Source organism: Solanum stenotomum, chromosome 7 (assembly GCF_019186545.1).
Source record: "Solanum stenotomum isolate F172 chromosome 7, ASM1918654v1, whole genome shotgun sequence".
NCBI lineage: Eukaryota > Viridiplantae > Streptophyta > Magnoliopsida > Solanales > Solanaceae > Solanum > Solanum stenotomum.
Window position 1 is genome coordinate 57,045,272 of NC_064288.1, and position 4,772 is coordinate 57,050,043.

A 4,772-nucleotide genomic window follows, 5' to 3' on the forward strand; every position below is an offset into this window, starting at 1 on the left:
CAAAGATAGTAACTAGTAAGATATTGAGCTTAATATATAATATTTAAGTACAAGTAAAAGTAGTAAATTACTAGTCTTAATGGGTTATCGGTTTACCCAATAACCAATAAAAAAACAAATACCGAACCGGTAACCCAATAATTTTTTTTATAAAACCATTAAAAACTTGTTAACCCAATGCCCAATAACAATAAACCATTAACACTTTTATCGGTTCGGTTTATCGGTCGGTTTAGTTTTTGCACACCCCTAAAATACATCTCTAATGTAAGTTTTTCTAACAGATGTGTCAAGTCAAGTAATATGAACTTGAAGGAGTACATAATGTCGACTACTTTACGTTTCAAAAATTCATTTTTAAGTGGAGAATTGTTTTTTTACCAATAAAGTAAAATTTGAGTTAACCAATCAAATTTGCTCTTAAGATTTAACAGAGCATCCAAGATTTTAAGAGAATAAGTGTACTATTACGAAATGGATCTAAGATATAAATTTGACTGATTTTATCTTTAGATTCTTATCACTAAGCCCATTAAACTTCTAAAATTACAGGATTAAAATTAATTCTTGTCTATTCAAATAATACTTATATATGTGAGTTATATTTTCTAAAATTTGATATTTATAACCTCAAAATCTTAGTTCTGACTCAGTGTGCAACACCATAGATCTCCACCCTCAATAAAAGCTTATGTTTGTAATCAACCTTTTTATTCCCATAATATACTCTCCTTTTAGATTATGAAGTTCCTCCTCTATCTTGGTTTTGATATCACTTCACTTAACATGTTAATCCCTTCGTCTCATTTTATGCGTCACTCTTTTTTTATTAGTCAACTCCTTAAAAAATGATACATTTATATGTTTAGTAACAATTTAACTGATTTATTTGCAAAGACAAATTACAACATACTATTCCAAACAAAGGAACTCTAATAAGCTGATGGCATAGTAACATTGTAAGGATCACCAAATGTTGCAACATTGCCTGGCCTTGAAAATACAATCTACAAAGGTAAGAAGCACCACTTGATCAGTTGTTTTACTTCTCAAATTTGGTTAAACAGTTTCAACATTCATAATAAAATAAAATGGAATATACCTGATAATCTCCTAGCGTGTGCGTTTTGAATCCAGCAGCACAGTAATCAAAGTAGTACTCCCATGTCCTGATGAACTTGTCATCAAATCCCAAAGCATGGATTTGGCTATAGTGACAATGTTATCGATAGTCAAGTATCAGAAGTTAGAACTGATCAAGCTACAAATGATTCATGAAGAAATCGAGTTTACTCAGCATAGAAGGCTAGCTGTGGACTTATTTTAGTTTTGTTACCTTTTGTTTTTCAGGAAGTTTTTTCGCCAACATCTCAGTGTTTGATAGTAATGAACTCCTATATCTTCCAGGTGCATTACACTGCATTTTTATCATTTATCAGATTCATTTGAAAGATTGACAAGCATGTTAGAACGAAATCACAAAATCAAGTACTCTTTGTTACCATAGTCTGGATGCAGAAGCCATGGCTGATGTTACTCGACTTAATGCAGGCAAGCATCCACCTGGGAATATATACTCGTTTATGAAGCCTGCGCTGTGCCTGTATTCGTCATACATCGGGTCTGGCATTGAAATGAACTAAAGAAAGCCAGCACTTGTAGAAATCAGTACAAAGGAACAAGTGCAAGAAATGATATTATCTTAGTTCTTGTATTAGCAAGAGAATTTGAGTGATTTGAGAGTGCTCCTTCTCTCTTAATTTTCTAACAATTGAGCGAAAAAAGTGAACAAAGATTAAACTTTGATTCATTACCTGCAGAACTAGAAGCCCATCTTCTGTCAATGCTGACTCACAGCAACTAAAGAATTCCCCTATGAACTCATGACCAACATGTTCTAACACCTCGCTGAAAATGATTATTAGTACAATTATAACACTGGCTCGAAATGTAATGTGTAATACAATATGTACAAATGTTGATGGATAAAAGCTCACCATACTATAATCCTGTCATATTTGTCCTGATTTGGCATTTGGCGATAGTCACATAGGAGAAGTGTAATTTGATCCTGTGGAAAAATTCACTGAATTGAAATACTAATCGATACACTAGCTCTAAAATTGCCCAAATTTGGCTTCAAATCTTAGGCAGATCAGATTGTCTATGTTAGCTTGTTCAGGAGCTCTTTATAATTTGCCTCAGCTTATAGCAATTATACTGTCATACAAGCTTCATAGTCTCATAGACATTGTAAGTAATATACCTGAAGATCTGCTTGCTCAACTCTCAACTGTGCATACTCCAGTTGCTGCTCGGAGAGAGTTATACCAGTATATTTACATCCTGTTTGCTTGACAACTTCCACGGCAAAACCTCCCCATCCAAATCCAATCTCTAAAAGTGATGTTCTTTGCTAATTTTTGCCTAAATGGAATAGAAGCAGAATCAAATTCAATTCAGTGAATTTACTATAGAAGCAGAATCAAATTCAATTCAGTGAATTTTACTTAGTTGATGACTTACCTTTTCAATGAGAATAGACATCTTTCTCAGCTGTGCAACTTTAAGGTCTTCATCCTTACTCTACAAAAAATGAGAAAGAAAATTAGATAACCATGGAATGAGATTAGAGAACAGGACGGAAATGTAGTGAAACATAAATAACAAAAAAGTGGTCAGCATTTAAAAGTGAGCTAACCTTGAATATTGCACATGAGTATAGCATTGTCTCATCCATAAAGAGTGAGAAGAGTTCATTACTCTGGAAATAAACAATTAACACCACAATGCTTAGCATCTATACAATGGCATCCCATTTTACATCATAGCAACTGACAAAATCATGGTCAGGATTGAGTACTTAAATTACCAGGTCATAATGACGAGAGATATTCCTACGAGCCTGAGTAAGGGTGTTTCGATTTGAAACATGACGAATGAAATATGTTGCAGATGACAGTGCTGCTGTAAAAATAACTGGTGTCCACCAGCCTCTAGAGCCATGAAAGGTCATGAAGAGCTTTAACATGAGAACAGAAGTTTATATTTCTTGATTCAAAGTCAGTAAACTATTTTACCTCTTCTTGCTAGATGTTCCAACAGATGCTTTCAAATCTCTGTTGGCAATAAATATCTGCAGAAAAACTCAGGGAAGCTAAGTACCAACCAAAAGCTATTTACAAAGATATCGAGTCATTTCCTCACCATGACAAGATTAAGAAGACCTTCGTTCTTATCAACAAAAGAGAAATCTCCATGAATAAAAGCATCAGCAAGACCTACGTCAGCTCCAGTTGCAACCTGTAAGAGATTGGGAAACTTTTCAATTTTTTTTGTGTTAAGTTTTTTATCACTTCTAGGGCCAAAGGAAATTTCATTTTACCTTCCAGTAAAACTGCATACTATGAACTCTAAGAGAAACTTTGAGAGAGCATTTCCTCTCCGTGCCTTGAAACGTGAAAGTTGTACCTCCTTCTTCCAACAAGCTGTATATCGAAACATATAAAACCATTATCTAGATATCAAAAATCTCCGAGTAGTAAAATATATCGCAATTCACACACTAGATTTGTCTTGCAGCATGATTTTCGATTAGTATATGATCTTTAAGCCAAAGATATTGGACAAAAAGAAGTGTACTTTCTAAATAAAGAATGTCATTCTGCATTATGCTACAATTCAAATAGCAAGATCATGGATGTGATAAAATAAGAAATAAATCATGGAAATAAGCAAATTGTCAGACATGTCTCTGCTGCTATTTTGGGATCATCACTCACATTATGCATCCTGTTTGGATGAAACTTTTGAAAAATCTCGTAACGAGAAGGCGTGCGCCTGTTTCAGTCCATGTTGGTAACAATTCCATTTGAAGCAACCACACCTACCTGAGGAGGATCAAAGGTAGACAATCACCCTAGGACTAACAGAGAGAACTTCAAAAAGTCCAGAGAAAAAAGTTTTATTGTTTCATAGAGTGTGTAATGTGGACTTTTCTTTTGGCCAAGTGGAGTCCATCTATATAGACATAAGCCTATTTTCCAATATATAGATACAAGATCATCCTTGGAGGCTAAGTTTAAACAAGGCATAATACATAAATGTGTCTTTTAACTTGGCCTCATTTCACGTTTATGCCCTAAAACTTTGAGTGTGCACAAGTAGACAGTTAAACTTGTATAAAGTTAAACAAATAGACACATAAGTCCTATGTGACATAATACACATAGAACACCACATAGGACTCAAATTACCATGTACGATGTCACGTAGGACGTGTGTGTCTATTGTTCAACTTTAGATGGAGAATGTCATTCTGCATTATGCTACCATTCAAATAGCAAGATCATTTTGTTCAATCCCTCCTATAAATAGGTCTGTTGCTATTCTCTTCAAACACACCAATTCAATAGCATTTTGTTCTCTCAAGTCTCATCTTTCTCCTCCTCTTCCTTCATTGAGAGTATTTCGTAACCGAGTAGGTGTTGGAAAATACTTATATGAACCTCTTCTTTGGAGTGATCTTGTGAGGTTATTCTCTCGGGATTTTTTTAGGTTAATTAGAGTATTATCTCTAATCATGTACTCTATGTTGTACAGTGAAATTGCTCATCTCTACTTGTGGACGTATTGACTACCCTATCATCCATGCTAAGTAATTCCATATTTAACTTAATACTATAATGGATTATGGATACGATCGTAGGGTACTAATCTATTGAACCTTTGGAAATTGGACTTCTTAGCATCATGGGCGGCTCAAACCCGTT

General features: G+C 34.4%; 1 pseudogene; it reads right to left on the bottom strand.

Moving 5' to 3' along the window:
• Positions 1-932: 932 nt before the first annotated feature.
• Positions 933-4,013, bottom strand: LOC125870085 (uncharacterized; annotated as a pseudogene).
• Between the last annotated feature and the right edge of the window lie 759 nt (positions 4,014-4,772).